Source organism: Lathyrus oleraceus, chromosome 5 (genome assembly GCF_024323335.1).
Source record: "Lathyrus oleraceus cultivar Zhongwan6 chromosome 5, CAAS_Psat_ZW6_1.0, whole genome shotgun sequence".
Classification (NCBI taxonomy): Eukaryota; Viridiplantae; Streptophyta; class Magnoliopsida; order Fabales; family Fabaceae; genus Lathyrus; species Lathyrus oleraceus.
The window spans coordinates 195067839-195079866 of NC_066583.1; positions in this window are offsets into that span (position 1 = coordinate 195067839).

Consider the following 12028-nt stretch of genomic DNA (forward strand, 5'->3'; position numbering starts at 1 on the left):
ATATGATTCATCATGAAATCGAGGTTTATGTGGACGATATGATTGCCAAATCTCAGACAGAAGAAGAACATTTGGTGAATCTGCAGAAATTGTTTGAATGGTTAAGGAAATTCAAACTGAGACTTAATCCGAACAAGTGCACTTTCAGGGTGAGATCGGGAAAATTGCTGGGTTTTATTGTTAGCGGAAAAGGGATTGAGGTGGATCCTAACAAAGTGAAAGCAATACAGGAAATGCCTGAGCCAAGAACAGAGAAGCAAGTCCGTAGTTTCTTAGGGAGGTTGAACTACATTGCAAGGTTCATCTCTCACCTAACAACCACGTGTGAGCCAATTTTCAAATTGCTGAGGAAAGATCAGGCTATCAGGTGGAATGAAGATTGTCAAAGGGCTTTCGAGAAGATAAAAGAGTATTTGCAGAATCCTTCTATCCTTATGCCTCCAGTCCCAGGGAGACCGCTGATTATGTACTTGACAGTACTTGACAATTCTATGGGTTGTGTTCTCGGTCAACACGACGAGACAGGTAGGAAAGAACATGCCATCTACTACTTGAGTAAGAAGTTCACAGATTGCGAGTCGAGATACTCAATGCTTGAGAAGACATGTTGTGCACTTGCATGGGCTGCTAAGCGATTGAGACAATACATGCTGTCTCACACAACCCTACTGATCTCCAAGATGGATCCAGTCAAATACATATTCGAGAAGCCAGCTCTCACCGGAAGGGTGGCTCGTTGGCAAATGGTACTGACAGAGTATGATATCCAGTATACATCCCAGAAAGCCATCAAAGGGAGTATTCTGTCAGACTATCTTGCTCAGCAGCCGATTGATGATTATGACCCGATGAAGTTTGATTTTCCAGATGAAGACATCATGTTCCTCAAGATGAAAGACTGTGAAGAGCCAGTTGTTGAGGAGGGACCTGATCCAAACGAAAAGTGGACTTTGTTGTTTGATGGGGCTGTCAATGCTAGAGGAAGTGGAATTGGCGTTGTTATTACTACTCCGAAAGGTGCCCACATGCCTTTCACCGCTCGTTTGACTTTTGAGTGCACAAATAATGAAGCTGAGTACGAGGTCTGTATCTTGGGTATTGAGCAAGCCATTGATCTGAGAATCAAGACTCTGGACATCTTCGGAGATTCAGCTCTGGTGATCAATCAAGTAAATGGTGATTGGAATACTCTCCAACCCACTTTGGTCCCCTACAGAGATTACACGAGAAGACTGTTGACTTTCTTCACAACAGTAAAATTGTATCATATACCTCGTGATGAGAACCAGATGGCAGACGCACTTGCTACTCTATCCTCCATGATCAAGGTAATTCGTTGGAACCATGCTCCCAGGATCGATGTGATGCGCCTTGACAGGGCCGCGTATGTGTTTGCTGCTGAACTGGTAGTCGATGACAAGCCCTGGTATCACGATATCAAGTGCTTTCTGAAGAATCAAGAGTACCCTGCAGGGGCATCCAACAATGATAGAAAGACTTTGAGAAGATTGGCAGGCAGTTTCTTCTTGAACAAAGACGATGTGCTGTATAAGAGGAACTTCGACATGGTTTTGCTCAGATGCGTGGACAGACACGAGGCAGACATGTTAATGCAGGAAGTTCATGAAGGTTCCTTCGGTACTCATGCCGGCGGACATGCAATGGCTAAGAAATTGTTGAGAGCGGGTTATTATTGGATGACCATGGAATCAGATTGCTTCAAATATGCTCGGAAGTGTCATAAATGCCAGATTTATGCTAATAAGGTGCATGTGCCGCCAAATCCTCTGAATGTGATGACTTCGCCGTGGCCGTTTGCTATGTGGGACATTGACATGATTGGAAAGATTGAGCCGACTGCTTCCAATGGGCATCACTTCATCCTTGTTGACATCGACTATTTCACCAAGTGGGTCGAAGCTGTAACACCCCGATAAAAATAAGATAATTATTTAATTTAAGTTAATATTATATTTATTAATTTAATTAAATAATTGGAATTATTGGATTATTATTATTATAATTATTGGAATAATAATTATTGGAAAATATATATAAGTTGGAAATAAGAAAAAGAGTCCCATTTGGTAAAGAAAGGGTTTCACGTGAAAAGCTGAGAAGCGGCTGAAAAGAGGAAAAGGGCAAAGAGACAGAGCAAGAGGAAGAAGGTTGGAGAAGAGAAAAGCTTGAAGCTTAAAGATTCGCCGGATTAACTCAGGTAAGGGGGGGTTTATCGTCGTTTAATGGGTATTATGGGTTAACATGTAATGGGTAGTGATAAGCCATTGATTTGACCCTAATTGGGATGTTGAAATGCTGAAAAATTGAGATGAATAAGTTGTGTTAAAGCTGTAATTGACTCTGTAATTGGATGAGTCTTGATTTCCCGAAAGTGTAGCTTTTTACAGAATTGAAATCGGAGGTCCGGAAGTCCTCCAACGGCGGAAAATGCGGAGAATTCAGCATTCTGCTTCGTGTTAGCGCAGGAACAGCTTTCTGTCTTGCGTTAACCGGTTAACCCAGGGTGTTAACCGGTTAACACTGTTAGGAATTGTGAAGTATTGCTGTTTTGCTTGCGTTAACCGGTTAACCCAGGGCGTTAACCGGTTAACACTGTTGTGATTTGTGAAAATTGCTGTTCTGTCTGCGTTAACCGGTTAACCCAGGGCGTTAACCGGTTAACACTGTTGAGTTTTGCCAGAAAGCGTGTTCTGTGTTGCGTTAACCGGTTAACCCAGGGCGTTAACCGGTTAACACTGTTGGAAATTGGAAAAATTGATATTTTAATGTTGTGAACATAATTGGTGATTGGCCTATATCGGTGTGTGATATAGTAGGGATTATTTCCCGTTGTTTTGAGTAGGATAGGTGTTAGTAGAGTGTGCTAATACTGTGACTGAATTATTTGGCATGACATAATATGATTATGTGATAAATATGCTGATGATGTGTGAAAATATGCATAATGTTGTGAATGTATATATTATGTATGTAATTGTGGATGGACTGTTTTATGGCTTAGAGTGTGAGCATATGTCCATTGTGGATTGTTGTTGATGTTGCATGCTAGGTGATTTGGCATAGCATAATGTGGCCTTTATGGTGGTAGCTAATTCCCATGGTGAGGAATTAGTGATGTTAGTCATTTTGGACTGTTGTTGATGTTTGCATGCTAGGTGATTAGCGTGCATAGCATGGCCCTTGGGGTGGTAGCTAATTCCCATGGTGAGGAATTAGTGATGTGAGTCACTAGGTCTCAAATGAGTGGGACTAGTGAGCTTGGTAGCCGTACCTGGATTTGGTCGGTGAAGTTGAACTATATGTTCACGAATAGTCGGTACCGCATGCATGGAGTCTCATTGCATAATGTATGTATGGCGTATAATATGAATGGATGTATTCCAATATTATACGTGTGTTTTGTGTTGGTGTTGAGTATGAATTGAGATTATAAGTGTGCTTTATGTTGGTGTTGAGTATGATGTTTGAGTTGATGTGCCGTTACTGAATGTGTGTTGTGATTAGGGTGATGAAATATGTTAATTACTTAACATTGCATGATATTTTATAATGCTTATTATATCGATTGAGGAACTCACCCTTACAACTATTTTTCAGGTAACGAGCAGTGATTGAGTAGGAGCTAGTGCTTGGAGTCTAGTGTAGTTCCTTAGTGGGTCATGCTCTGGTAGATGTAACATCGGGATGGGATGTTTTAATTGTTTTATTGTTGGTTGTTGAACCAGTTTACATGTAATGTGTTACATGTTTTGCATGATTGATTTGATTTCTATCCGCTGCGAATTATGCAATGTTTATTTTGATTAAATAAAGAGCATGACAGTTATTTTGGTGAATGGTGTGAAGTGATTGTGTGACACCCTTAATTGCATATCTACTCTGATATATATTTGTTGTTTTAATTAAATATTTGGGGTATTTTAGAAGGGTGTTACATTAGTGGTATAAGAGCATAGTCGGTCGAGTCGAGTCGTAATTATTCTGTTTTCCCTGTACGGGATAGGTGTTGTGTAACCCTATCAGTACTTATTGTTTTAGCTTGTTGGGTTTTCAGAATAGAGATGGCTGGAAGAGGAAGAGACGATGCTGCGATTGCTGAGGCTCTGGGTATGCTAGCTGGAGTACTTGGAGGAAATCCGAATGTTGTGGGAATGGGAGCTGCTCGTCAACTGAGTGAGTTCCAGAAGAACAATCCTCCAATGTTCAAGGGAGCATACGATCCAGATGGCGCTCAGAAGTGGTTGAAGGAGATCGAGAGGATCTTCCGAATGACTGAGTGTGCCGATAACCAGAAGGTCAGGTTCGGTACGCATATGCTGTCAGAGGAAGCAGATGATTGGTGGGTTGCTACCCGCTCTGAGTTGGAAGCTGCTGGAAGTGCTGAGATCACGTGGGCGGTGTTCAGAGAGAGATTTCTGAGGAAGTACTTTCCAGAGGATGTCAGAGGAAAGAAAGAGATAGAGTTCTTGGAATTGAAGCAGGGCAACCGGTCTGTTACTGAGTATGCTGCTAAGTTCACAGAGCTGTCGAAGTATTACACTCCCTATGATGAGGCTACTGGGGAATTTTCGAAATGTCTGAAGTTTGAGAACGGGTTGCGTCCCGAGATCAAGCAGGCTATTGGATATCAGCGGATTAGAGTGTTTTCTGATTTGGTTGACTGTTGCAGGATTTTGAACAGGATACCAAGGCCAGAGCGGAAAGCTATCAGCAGAGGGTTGATAGGAAAGGCAAGAATCAGAATGATCGTGGGAAACCGTATGCAGCTGGCAAAGGTTTCCAGAGACAGAGTGGAATGAAGAGGCCTAGTGGGGGAGACTCCAGTGCCCCTGCTAAGTGCTTCAGATGTGGTCAGGCTGGACATCGTATCCATGAGTGTACCAGTACTGAGAAGAAGTGTTTCAAGTGTGGAAAAGGTGGTCACTTGGCTGCAGAGTGCCGGTTGAAGACTGTGACTTGTTTCAACTGTGGAGAGGTGGGTCATATCAGTCCACAGTGTCCTAAGTCGAAGAAAGAGAACCAGTCGGGAGGCAAGGTTTTTGCTTTATCGGGTTCTGAGACTTCTGCCGATGATCGTTTGATCCGAGGTACGTGTTATATTAATGGCTTTCCTCTTGTAGCTATTATTGACACAGGTGCGACTCATTCCTTTATATCCTTGGATTGTGCTGTGAAACTTAAGTTAGAGATATCTGAGATGCATGGAAGTATGGTGATTGATACTCCTGCGAAGGGTTCAGTGACTACTACTTCAGTTTGTTTAAATTGTCCTTTGAGTATTTTTGGTAGAGACTTTGGAATAGACCTAGTGTGTCTTCCACTAGTGCAGATTGATGTTATTCTGGGTATGAACTGGTTGGTGGGTAACCGAGTTTATATCAACTGTTTTGATAAGACTGTGATCTTTCCTGAGATTGAGGAAGGAAAGGATTTGTTTCTATCAGCGAGGCAGGTGAATGAGGCAGTAGCCGATGGGGCAGAGTTGTTTATGCTGTTAGCGACTTTGGAGGCTAAAGATAAACTGGTGATTTGCGATCTAGCTGTGGTGTGTGATTTTCCTGATGTGTTTCCGGAAGAAGTGAATGAATTACCGCCAGAGCGTGAAGTTGAGTTCTCGATTGATTTGGTACCTGGTACTAGGCCGGTGTCAATGGCTCCGTACCGTATGTCTGTTGTTGAGTTAACTGAATTGAAGAGTCAGTTGGAAGATCTGTTGGATAAGAAATTTATTCGTCCGAGTGTGTCGCCGTGGGGTGCACCAGTGTTGTTGGTTAAGAAGAAAGAAGGTACTATGAGGTTGTGTGTGGACTACAGACAACTGAATAAGGTGACGATCAAGAATCGGTATCCTTTGCCGAGGATTGATGATTTGATGGATCAGTTGGTTGGTGCGAGTGTGTTCAGCAAAATAGATTTGAGATCTGGGTATCATCAGATACGTGTGAAAACTGAGGATATTCAGAAGACTGCTTTCAGAACAAGGTATGGACATTATGAGTATTCTGTAATGCCTTTTGGTGTGACTAATGCGCCTGGAGTATTTATGGAGTATATGAATAGGATTTTCCATCCGTATCTAGACAAGTTTGTTGTGGTGTTTATTGACGATATTTTGGTGTATTCGAAATCGGAAGAAGAGCATGCTGAGCATTTGAGAATGGTTTTAGGAGTTCTACGAGAAAAGAAGTTATTTGCTAAACTGTCCAAGTGTGAATTTTGGTTAGAAGAGGTTAGTTTTCTTGGTCATGTGATTTCAAGAGATGGTGTTGCTGTTGATCCTTCTAAGATAGAAGCGGTATCTAAGTGGGAAGCTCCGAAGTCAGTTTCTGAGATAAGGAGTTTTCTTGGTTTGGCTGGTTATTATAGGAAATTCATTGAGGGATTTTCTAAGTTGGCGTTACCGTTGACGATGTTGACTAGAAAGGGGCAAGCGTTTGTTTGGGACTCAAAATGTGAAGAAGGTTTCCAAGAGTTAAAGAGAAGGTTAACTACTGCTCCTATTCTGATATTACCGAGTCTGTCAGGACTATTTGAGGTTTACTGTGATGCTTCATTGTTGGGTTTGGGTGGTGTGTTAATGCAGAATAAGCAGGTTGTAGCTTATGCTTCGAGACAACTGAAGGTTCATGAGAGGAACTATCCGACACACGATTTAGAGTTGGCAGCTGTGGTATTTGTTCTGAAGTTATGGAGGCATTACTTGTACGGGTCAAGATTTGAGGTTTTCAGTGACCATAAAAGTTTAAAGTATTTGTTTGATCAGAAAGAGTTGAATATGAGACAGAGGAGGTGGTTAGAGTTTCTGAAGGATTATGACTTTGGTTTGAATTACCATCCGGGTAAAGCAAACGTAGTGGCTGATGCATTGAGTCGGAAATCATTGCATATGTCTATGTTAATGGTTAAGGAATTGGATTTAATTGAGCAGTTTAGAGACTTGAGTTTGGTGTGTGAGAGTACTCACAATAGTGTTAAACTGGGAATGTTGAAGTTAACGAGTGGTATTCTGGATGAGATTAGAGAGGGTCAGAAATCCGATGTGCTTTTGGTTGATAAGTTGACTCTAGTGAATCAAGATCAAGGTGGTGAATTCAGAGTTGATGAGAATGGTGTTTTGAAATTTGGTAATCGGGTGTGTATTCCGGATGTTACCAAACTTAAGAAGAGTATTCTTGAGGAAGGACATCGTAGTGGCCTGAGTATTCATCTTGGGGCTACGAAGATGTATCATGATTTGAAAAAGCTGAGAAGCGGCTGAAAAGAGGAAAAGGGCAAAGAGACAGAGCAAGAGGAAGAAGGTTGGAGAAGAGAAAAGCTTGAAGCTTAAAGATTCGCCGGATTAACTCAGGTAAGGGGGGGTTTATCGTCGTTTAATGGGTATTATGGGTTAACATGTAATGGGTAGTGATAAGCCATTGATTTGACCCTAATTGGGATGTTGAAATGCTGAAAAATTGAGATGAATAAGTTGTGTTAAAGTTGTAATTGACTCTGTAATTGGATGAGTCTTGATTTCCCGAAAGTGTAGCTTTTTACGGAATTGAAATCGGAGGTCCGGAAGTCCTCCAACGGCGGAAAATGCGGAGAATTCTGCATTCTGCTTCGTGTTAGCGCAGGAACAGCTTTCTGTCTTGCGTTAACCGGTTAACCCAGGGTGTTAACCGGTTAACACTGTTAGGAATTGTGAAGTATTGCTGTTTTGCTTGCGTTAACCGGTTAACCCAGGGCGTTAACCGGTTAACACTGTTGTGATTTGTGAAAATTGTTGTTCTGTCTGCGTTAACCGGTTAACCCAGGGCGTTAACCGGTTAACACTGTTGAGTTTTGCCAGAAAGCGTGTTCTGTGTTGCGTTAACCGGTTAACCCAGGGCGTTAACCGGTTAACACTGTTGGAAATTGGAAAAATTGATATTTTAATGTTGTGAACATAATTGGTGATTGGCCTATATCGGTGTGTGATATAGTAGGGATTATTTCCCGTTGTTTTGAGTAGGATAGGTGTTAGTAGAGTGTGCTAATACTGTGACTGAATTATTTGGCATGACATAATATGATTATGTGATAAATATGCTGATGATGTGTGAAAATATGCATAATGTTGTGAATGTATATATTATGTATGTAATTGTGGATGGACTGTTTTATGGCTTAGAGTGTGAGCATATGTCCATTGTGGATTGTTGTTGATGTTGCATGCTAGGTGATTTGGCATAGCATAATGTGGCCTTTATGGTGGTAGCTAATTCCCATGGTGAGGAATTAGTGATGTTAGTCATTTTGGACTGTTGTTGATGTTTGCATGCTAGGTGATTAGCGTGCATAGCATGGCCCTTGGGGTGGTAGCTAATTCCCATGGTGAGGAATTAGTGATGTGAGTCACTAGGTCTCAAATGAGTGGGACTAGTGAGCTTGGTAGCCGTACCTGGATTTGGTCGGTGAAGTTGAACTATATGTTCACGAATAGTCGGTACCGCATGCATGGAGTCTCATTGCATAATGTATGTATGGCGTATAATATGAATGGATGTATTCCAATATTATACGTGTGTTTTGTGTTGGTGTTGAGTATGAATTGAGATTATAAGTGTGCTTTATGTTGGTGTTGAGTATGATGTTTGAGTTGATGTGCCGTTACTGAATGTGTGTTGTGATTAGGGTGATGAAATATGTTAAATTACTTAACATTGCATGATATTTTATAATGCTTATTATATCGATTGAGGAACTCACCCTTACAACTATTTTTCAGGTAACGAGCAGTGATTGAGTAGGAGCTAGTGCTTGGAGTCTAGTGTAGTTCCTTAGTGGGTCATGCTCTGGTAGATGTAACATCGGGATGGGATGTTTTAATTGTTTTATTGTTGGTTGTTGAACCAGTTTACATGTAATGTGTTACATGTTTTGCATGATTGATTTGATTTCTATCCGCTGCGAATTATGCAATGTTTATTTTGATTAAATAAAGAGCATGACAGTTATTTTGGTGAATGGTGTGAAGTGATTGTGTGACACCCTTAATTGCATATCTACTCTGATATATATATTTGTTGTTTTAATTAAATATTTGGGGTATTTTAGAAGGGTGTTACAGAAGCAGCGTCGTTCGCGAATGTCACCAGACATGTGGTTGCCCGTTTCATCAAGAAAGAAATCATTTGTCGCTATGGGATTCCCGAAAGAATCATTACTGATAATGGTTCTAATCTCAACAACAAAATGATGAAGGAGTTGTGTCAGAACTTCAACATTCAGCATCACAATTCTTCCCCTTACCGCCCTAAGATGAACGACGCTGTTGAGGCGGCAAATAAGAACATAAAGAAGATTGTGCAGAAGATGGTCGTCACGTATAGAGATTGGCATGAGATGCTACCCTTCGCCTTGCATGGGTACTGTACTTCAGTACGTACGTCGATTGGGGCAACCCTTTACTCCCTGGTGTATGGTATGGAAGCAGTCCTACCTGTTGAAGTGGAGATTCCTTCTCTAAGAGTCCTGTTGGATGTCAAGTTAGACGAAGCCGAATGGATTCGGACAAGGTTCAATGAGTTGAGTCTTATCGAAGAGAAGTGAATGGCAGCCATTTGTCATGGGCAGTTGTATCAGAGTCGGATGAAGAGAGCCTTTGATCAGAAAGTGCGTCCTCGTTGTTTCCAAGTCGGAGATTTAGTGTTGAAAAGGATCCTTCCTCCTCAGACAAATCACAGGGGCAAGTGGACTCCTAACTATGATGGACCGTATATTGTCACCAAGGTTTTTGATGGTGGGGCCTTAATGCTTGCAACTATGGATGGTAAAAAAGTTCACTTCCCCTGTGAACTCAGACGCAGTTAAAAAATACTTCGCATAAAATAGACCCGCTGGACAGTAAAAAGAATAGTCCAGGCAAAAATGGGCATCCCGACGAACCAAGAAAATGAAAAGGTTCGGGCAAAAATTAGGGATTAAAAATGAAAAGATCGTACACCCGGTAAGTTGAAAACCTGAAAAGGCAACTTAGGCAAAAATGGGTATCCCGGTGGATTGAAAACCCGAAAAGGGCGATCCAGGCAAAAGTTAGGGATTAAGCGAATGACTGCGTTCTGAGTTAGTTCTGAATCTCATCTCATGTCGATGACGGGAAATTTTTGAAAGGTAGGAAACAGTTCAATCACCTTTTCAGAAGGCTGATCATCTGGAGGATCTTGAAGACGGGCAAGTCATAGCAGAATTGGAACCCAATAGAAATCCATTTCACATTGCCATTAGATTAATTTCTGTTTTTATCTTTTGTGCGACTACCTCTTTCCAGGGATTGCTTCCGGATGTAAATGCCTATTCAGAGGCCATTCAATCAATAAAATCATTTTATTCAGTATATCTCTGTTTTCATTTTCATTTTACTGTTTTGTTTGCAAAAATGACGTCCGAATTTTTGATAAACATTGCATCATGACACATAAGGGCTTTACAGGTACATGCTTAATAAACATTTAAAATTGCTGTAAATTTTAAGTGCTTTGGATCGTCTATTCAGAACAGATACCCTCGGGGCATTTCCTTAAAATCCCCTGCAGATGATCGTGAATATCTTCCCCAGTGAAGTCGCCAACAGACGAATCCGGTGTCTTATCCCTGCAGAGCTGATCAGAGTGTTGGATTCTTCAATCCCCAGCAGGTTCTCACCACTGTACTTCCCCAAGCGTTTGTTTCAGGACATACACTCCCCATTAGAGTTGACAATGCCAGACTATATATCCCCAGCGGAGTTAACAGTGCCATACTGTATCTTCCCAGCAGAAGTGGTTGCTCCTTAGAGTTCGAGGCCAGATCGATAATCCCAATGCTAGATCCATGGTTTCTTTCCTTGAAGCAGAACCTCGGTACCGTATCAGTGTTTGCTTCCCCTGATGAGTCATCTCTCGCAGATCGTGGTTGCCAGAACCACTATCGCTTTCCCCAACAGCAGGTTTTCGGTGTCGTTCTCTCCCCAGTCTGAATCTCGGCATTTCGTCATTGCTAGAACACCGTGTGGCGGGTCATTTCCCCACATAATTCTTTGCGCTGTGCATCTCCAGCAGCCTTGCCAGGGTCCAGAAGATGGTGATCATTTCCTCAGCAGATCCCCTTGCCTCAACTTGGCATTCTACCCAGCATTTCGCATCCCTGCATGTAGAATCATATTGCATTGCATCCTTCCAAATCGCGTAGCATTTCCATTTTCATGGAGCATTATGCCATTGAAAAATTCACACATACGCATGTAAGCATAAAACATTCTCGGTATCCCAAGTGATAAGCTAGAAGTTGTTTCCAGTACTCAGACTGAAGATTGTTCATGACTTGCCTTTGTTATCCCCAGCAAGTGTCATTGGCCCATGCGCCGCCTCTATTATCTTTCCCTATTTCTGCCGATGCTGACAGGCATGAAGTTTTTCCGGTATTCAGACCGAAATGGCATTCAGGCCAATTTTCCGGTATTCAGACCGAAGTGGCATTCAGGCCAATTTCCGATATTCAGATCGAAGTGGCGTTCAGGCCAGTTTCCGGTATTCAGACCGAAGTGGCGTTCAGGCCAGTTTTCCGATGTTCAGATCGAAGAAGTTTCCGACGTTCAGGTCGATGCAACTTGTGGCATTCAGGTCAATTTTCCGATGTTCAGATCGAAGAAGTTTCCGACGTTCAGGTCGATGCAACTTGTGGTATTCAGGCCAATTTTCCGATGTTCAGATCGAAGAAGTTTCCGACGTTCAGGTCGACGCAACTTGTGGCATTTAGGTCAGCCTCTCGGTGTTCAGACCGATATTAATAATCTCATATCTCCCGATGTTCAGATCGAAGTCATTTCCAGTATTCAGACTGATGAGCGGCATTCAGGCCATGGTTATTTCTGTGTTACCATTTATTTTGGTATCCAAGTTAACATTCTTTTTCGGTATTCAGACTGACTCTCACCGTACCAGACGGATTCTTCTTTCAAGACCACCTCTTTGCCGATTCTGACAGGCATTGTTACTTCACTTCACTT